Consider the following 7,865-nt stretch of genomic DNA (forward strand, 5'->3'; position numbering starts at 1 on the left):
CGACACTGATCGGGGAAAGGCGCGAAGCGCGACCGCGAAGGCATGGACAACATCTACACTCGTGTTTCGCAGTTGTCGCGGGCTTTCGTGGCCGTTTGCGCCGCGAGTGTAGAGCCCACTTTACAGAATACACCCTAGAATCTTGATTAAGCAGTTTACGTGCGTCGCCAGGCCTCATTGCGGGCTAGATCTCGTCACCGGGCATACAATTTCATGAAGTTTACGTCCGCAACAAGGTCGCAAGTTAAAAGATTTAACGCAGAGTCGCGTTAATCCGCACCACTAATAAAACAAGTCGGAGATATCTCGTCGGAGTCGGGACGAGGAAAATGAAAGTTAATTGGGAAAAATGCTGGACGTTGTGTACGTGTGATGTTTTATGTAGCGTTGTTTTTTTTTTTAATTGATAAGTGTCTTATCCAATCTGCTATTTCATATGCTGCTGTGGTAATCGAGATCGAGAGAAAATAGCCCGTACAGTTTTGTTCTTTTTAGAGTTCCGTACCTCAAAAGGAAAAACGGAACCCTTATAGGATCACTTCGTTGCCTGTCAGTCTGTCTGTTCGTCCATCATCTATCAAGAAAACCTATAGGGTACTTCCCGTTGACCTAGAATCATGAAATTTGGCAGGTAAGTCTTATAGCACAAGTAAAGGAATAAATCCGAAAACCGTGAATTTGTGGTTACATCACAAGATAACATACCAAGAGGGGTATCATAAGAAAGAACTTTAACTGTATATTGTAAAACAGATTTTCATTTCTTTTTATGCATAATAGTTTTTGATTTACCGTGCAAAATGTCGAAAATAATACCCGAGTAAGGAACCCTCAGTGCGCGAGTCTGACACGCACTTGGCCGGTTTTTTAATCTATATACCTAGCATGCCTCTTGCCTATCTAGGTATATAGATAAAAAAGATAACAACAAATAAGTACCTAGTAGGTTTTGTTAACAAACGATGGGAGGATTTTGCATTTTCTCTAAAAGTTACGATATGGTTTAATTTAATAGAGCATTACGAAACACGTGTTACTTTGAAATGGGGTTCTAATTGACCCCACATGCGGCTTGGAGGGCGCTAAATAATGTAGTGAACTGGAAACCGCAAGGCGAAAACTATGTTTTTACATTTAAGTGCTCTCCAGTTAAAATGCAATTAATTTAATAGAACCGTATGCAATACTGTTATTGCTCATGCATTATTTTCAGGTATTAGAAATTGTACACCTTTTCGTAGAAAGGAAAACTTTTGTTATATAAAACTATTGCTAAAATAATCGTATGATATTTCCATGTTTATTATTATATCTAAAAACCAGGTCAAGTGCGAATCGGTCTCACACACTAAGAGTTTCGTACCATCGTACAAGGTCATTAGGTAGGTACTTTTTTTTAAATGTCATGGCGGCATTTTGAATTTTTTATTATTTATTGTTATAGCAGCAATAGAAATACACACTCTGTGAAAATTTCAACTCTATATCTATAAAGAGTTCATGACAAAGACAGACAAACAGATGGACACAGAGGACATGAAAAGAGCAACCGCCGAGTTTCTTGCTGGTTCTTCTCGGTAGGAACGGCATTCCGAACCGATTTAAAAGCACTTGTAAAAGTTTTATTGAATAAAAATAATTTGAATTTGATGACAAAGGAGGCTCAGTAACCTCTATGAGATAGATTGAGGCCATCATAGTCCACCACACTCACGAAATGCGGTTTGACAGATTGCACACACCTTTGAGATCATTATGGATGACTCTCAAGCATAAAGGGGTTCAAGATTTTTTTCTTCACTGACGATAATAATTAATTATTGCTTAAAACGTATATAACTTCGGAAAATTAGAAGTGCGTGTCTGGGATCGAACCACAGACCCAAAATAGGATAGCAAAGCTTAGCTTCACATAAAAACGATTCCTTAGTTAATAATTATTGTTTGCCAATCATTGAAAAATCTAGCCATAAAAATCTTATTTCTCAAATATTTGCTTACATCATAATATTTTGTTTCAAAAAGAAAATAGGTTGTTATATTATTATGCTCATGAAAAACTTAAATTACTGCATGCCATTATAACCCTTATTACACACAGACAAAGGGCTATAATGTCGCTACGAACAAAATATTATGTTTTACTACTGCTAACTGTACGTACGCGCGCGACAATGGATACACTGCAATGAGATTTAAAAGGCAGAATTAAGAAGTAGAGCGGACATTAGAAACTTTCTGTATCAAAAAGTTATCGAATATAATAAGTCAAACTCAAAGCCTTCTACTCATAATGGGTACGACTGTACACTTTTTAACTGTCAATTGTTGATTTGACTATCAAATTGACGTAATTGTAATCATTAATTACAATGCAATAGCAAGCTTGAGAAAAATTGTAGGTACACAAAATGCCTCTCTAGATTTTTCCAAAAAAATATCTGTGTCACACGGGGAAAAAAACCGGTCAAGTGCGAGTCAGACTCGCGCAGCGACGGTTCCGTACTCGGGTATTTTTTCCGACATTTTGCTCGATAAATCAAAAACAATTATACATAAAAATAAATGAAAATCTGTTTTAGAATGAACTAGTAAAGCCCTTTCATATGATACCCCACTTGGTATAGTTATCTTACTTTGAAAATTGAAACACATTTTTTTTCCTGTGACGTAACCACAAATTCACGGTTTTCAGATTTATTCGTTTACCTGTGCTATAAGACCTACCTACCTGCCAAATTTCATAATTCTAGGTCAACGGGAAGTACCCTATAGGTTTCTTGACAGACACGACGGACGGACGGACAGACAGATAGACAACAAAGTGATCCTACAAGGGTTCCGTTTTTCCTTTCGAGGTACGGAACACGAAAAACAACTAAATGAAGTCACGGGCAATACAGCAACTAATTAAAAATTATCAACTGACACTTCACCAGTAATTAGGCAAAGGAGTTCCCTTTTTTTTTCGATTTTTCCCATCTATTGCAATAATAATAATTAAACGTCTACTATCCTGCCTATCATACGCCCCTTTCATGTAACAACCGGCATTTAGGAGCTGTAAGGGGGTATGATACCCCTAATGGAGTATACAATTACCCCGTAATCGTTTTTACGTGTAACTTGAATGTTTTGCCGATTTTATTAATTTTTTTACGACACGTGTTTTGTAAAAGACGCGAGTACATTTTTTACAAGATCTGCACTCTATAGTCTAATACTAATATTATAAATGCGAAATTCTAATTCAAATTCAAAATATTTTATTCAATTAAACTTTTACAAGCACTTTTGAATCGTCAAAAGCATCTACAACTGGTTCGGATTGCGGTTCCTACCGAGAAAAACCAGCAAGAAACTCGGCGGTTGCTCGGGAAGAGTGTTTGTTCGTTTGTTTGCCCTTCGTTCGCACCCTAACTAAACGTCTAACCCACTTGATGTTTGGCACAGAGATAGTTGAAAGGACGGAGAGTAACATAAAACATACTTTAAAAAGTAGCCTATAACTCTCCGTCCTTTCCGCTCATTCATTGATATTCCGAGATAAATCTCGGAAAATCAATGAATGAATGAATTCAGGAAGTTACCGCAGGATTCTTAAAAACCTAAAACCACACAAATGAAGTCGCTGCCATCGGTTTCATCTTTCATGGACTTATAATACTCGAACTATCTTAAAAAATCATTTAATTGTTTCCCTGAATAACACTTCGATTCCATTTTTATATTTTCCATCTGAACTAAAACTTCATTAAACATTTAATCATCAAAAACCCCTGTTTAATTGAGCCGGGTGTTAACCAATATTGCCATTTCAATTACGACCGGATCCCGGAATCCATTATATGTATTTGTTAGGGAACTAGATTGGGGCGGAAGTAGCCGGATCAAACCGCATTAGGCCGAATAATAAACCGGTTCAGTCCATAGTTCCGTGTCACTCAATTTTAATAATATTAGCTGCTTTAAACCGAATGCAAATCAATCAATATTGGTATAGATTTGATTTGATCATTCGAATTTTTGTGTTGCAACCATCAGAATGGAATGGAGAGTGCATCACTGCAATGACAATCAAGACTTCTCTGCCAATAGCGTAACAACAGAGAAGACTATTAGATATAGTTTACTATAACTGTATAAAAAAACCGGCCAAGTGCGAGTCAAACTCGCGTACCGAGAATTCCGTACTCGGGTAATTTTTTCGACATTTTGCACGATAAATCAAAAAAAATATTACACATAAAAATAAATAAAAATCTGATTTAGAATGAACAAGTAAAGGCTTTTCATATGATACCCAATTTGGTATAGTTATCTTATTTTAAATTACAAATACTAATTATCTGTATATGAACATATTTTTGTGATGTAAGGAACCACAAATTCACGGGTTGTCGGATCTTCCCTTTACTTGTGCCATAAGATTTACCTACATATCAAATTTCATGATTCTAGGTCAACGGGAAGTTCTCTATACGTTTTTTAACAGAAACGACAGACGTACAGACGGACAGACATACAGACAGACAGACAGACAACGAAATGATCCTATAAGGGTTCCTTTTTCCTTTTGACGGATGGAACTCTAAAAATTACCTCAATGTATTGCATGTATTATAAATGTTACGTATTAGACTGGATCTCAGTTCATTCAACGCTACAGCCTATCTCTATAAACTAAACAAAAATAGCTGTAAAGTAACACGAAAACTAAGATAGGCATCAGCTATTAACACTTCAGTCTACTCAAGTTTCTAGTGCCTTTAGGCCTACTGAAAGTTTTTGATGAAAGCTTTTCGGTATCAAGAATATGGCTAAAGTAGGCAAATTTTGACATGGTACGTAACTATGTGCTTGGCTTTCAACGCTTACAATAGGCTATAACTATGTAGACTTCGGGGAAACTATGTATTATATAAAAATTAGAATGAACATAGTACCTATGTAAGGAATCATAATCTTATGGCCTTTTTTCATTCCTAAATAACTTTTATCTGAGGAATAAATTTGAGGCTTGACAGATTTTGTAGAGGAAATAATATGCCAAACGTCAAATTTATTCCTCAGTTAAAATTTAATTGTAGATTGAAAAACGGCCCAAGTCTAGTTGCTCAGGCGGTTAAAATTACATTACGGCGTTAAACTTTGATCACCAATACCATAGTTTTAACTGTGCCAACACAAAGCAAAGTGGGTTGCACATAGTAATTTATACTTCTGTGATTAAAGTTAAAAATTCGTTCCAAACCAATGAAATCTGTAACCAATTCTGAAAAACGTGTTCAATAAGAACCAAGTTGAATAAATTATTATTTATTGTTGGTATTGACTTTGACTTTGATTTGTCTCACAGTATACGATTACCATTGATGAATAAAATATATATCTGTGTACATTCTCATAAACTAAAATCGACTAAAGTAGCTGTATAGTGCACAAAAGAGATTCGCGCCAGAGAAACCGCCAAGCACTGGCCACCAGCCAAAAACACGTCCATTTATTGCCCCACGTCCGCTCAAAGCGATCACATGTCTAGATACTATGCGCTCTTTGTACTTAGAGCTGGCGAAGTTAAAAGTAGCTCTCTCCAGCGTACCTACTGCAAAGCAAATGAATATTTGAACAAATCAACCGCCGAATAATCCCTTCCCTTTTTCTAGCACCAGATGCTACTAAAACATGGCTTAGTAAAGTAAAGAAGATCTGCCGGGCGATTCAGAACACTTGATTCGGTAAGTTATCGTTCGATAAGATATATTTTTTACAATGAAAAGTACATCTTATCGAACGATAACTTACCGAACCGAGTGTTCTGAATCGCCCGGGTGGACTATGCCTAAACTCCTCAGAAAGTTCACCTTTTATGTTTGTAATGCCTATTATTTTTTCTTTACAACGTCTCCTAGTGCTAAGGATCACGAGTATAGATATTAACATAAATGCTTCCCATGTCCACCTTTATCTTTTATTTCTGATTATCAGTGTTTTTTGGTACTAGTAAAATTTATTTACTGGTACCAAAAAAACATTGACAATCAGAAGATAAAAGAAAAAAGCTCAGATCCCTATACATATATCACCCATAAAACAAAACTATTCCTTCTAACTCTAAATTATTCTCCTAACAATTTAAATATTGGAACAACTCTCATTAGTTGTGTAGATATTTAACACTCCACTTGGATATAGGATTATTCAAAGTGTAATCTAGGTAAAAAAAAATACGAAAATTCCTCTGGTTGTGCAAACTAGCTTAGCACCTAGAAAAATAGCAAGCAAATGTGTAAGCTTAGGTCTAACAATGGATGTAAGGACTTCTTATAAACAGAAGCAAAGTAAGTAAGTAAGTTTAAAGTAAAACCATGGAGTAGGTACAATATCACACTAATATTATAAAGGCGAAAGTTTGTATGTGTGTGTGTGTGTGTGTGTGTGTGTGTATGTTTGTTACTCCTTCACGCAAAAACTACAGGACGGATTTGGCTGAAATTCGGAATGGAGATAGATAATATCCTGGATTAGCACATAGGCTACTTTTTATCCCGGAAAACCAAAGAGTTCCCACGGGATTTCGAAAAACCTAAATCCACGCGGACGAAGTCGCGGGCGTCAGCTAGTACCCAGATACAATTTCCCCCGTCAATGAAATAAAATCGCAATTTTCAAGTCTATTCATTGCGAATAATAAATATCGCAAAGAGGTAAAACGGTATTGAATACAATTTTTCACTTTCAAGGAATAAATGCGAAATACTCCGGCATTGTTCGTTTTGCACGAGAGAAAATGAAATAACTTGCAATTTATAAATAGCTTTTATTATGTTTGGGCGTTTGCTTCCATGAAAAGTAAGCGGCGAATCCTCTTAGACTAAGGGTAAAAGGATTATTTAAAGTAATGTGGAGTGTGTAGGTAACTACAAATTCACGGTTTTTGGATTTTTTTCCTTTACTTGCGCTAAGTATAAGACCTACCTATCTGCCGAATTTCATGATTCAAGGTCGACGGGAAGTACGCAAGTAGACGACAGACAGACAGATGGGCAGAAAGACAGACAGACAAACAGACAGACAGATAGACAACAAAATGATCCTACAAGGGTTCCGTTTTTCGTTTCGAGCTGTCACTTACACTTTAGGGATGTAATATTTGAAAATAAATGTGTATTATCCAAGTATGTTATAGGAAATGGTGACTTATTAACTTACTAACTGACTGATCTACCAACGCATAGCTCAAAGTACTGGAAGGATCGGGCTGAAAGGCATGCAGATGGCTATTATGTTGTAGACATCTCTAAGAATGGATTTTTGAAAATTCAACCCCTAAGGGAGTAAAATAGAGGTTTTAAAATTGTGTAGTCCACGCAGACGAGGTCGTGGGCATAAGCTACTTATTATTATAAGAGGCAGGTGCATTGCTCTTGTTTCTAGAAGCCGTGGCCCCACGCAAAAGGTTTAACTCAGTTCGATAAGCCCCTTCAAAAAGTCCCTTTCATTTTAACGACCTCATTCATAATTCAGCAAAAATAATGAAGGTCCATCCAAAAGTTAAACAGAATTGTTTGCATACATTTCCACTGAGAATCGCTATTTGCTTCAATCCCAAATTGTTTATTTTCTTTGTTTACAATTTGGACTAAGAGCCCGTGAGGGCCAGACCTTCGTTATTTTATAAAAGCTGAAAGTTTCTATGGGCATTGTCCCCAACACAGAGAGGAACAAGATATAATATTAAAGTTTAAGGGTGTCTGGTAGGGAATTGCCACGATTCTGTTGTGATTCTGAAGTATCTGCCTGATTTCTAATATTATTCCGAAGAAAATATAAAAAAATAGACTTTATACTTTGACGAAAGATTT

The sequence above is a fragment of the Maniola jurtina genome, chromosome 6 (assembly GCF_905333055.1).
Source record: "Maniola jurtina chromosome 6, ilManJurt1.1, whole genome shotgun sequence".
Lineage (NCBI taxonomy): Eukaryota > Metazoa > Arthropoda > Insecta > Lepidoptera > Nymphalidae > Maniola > Maniola jurtina.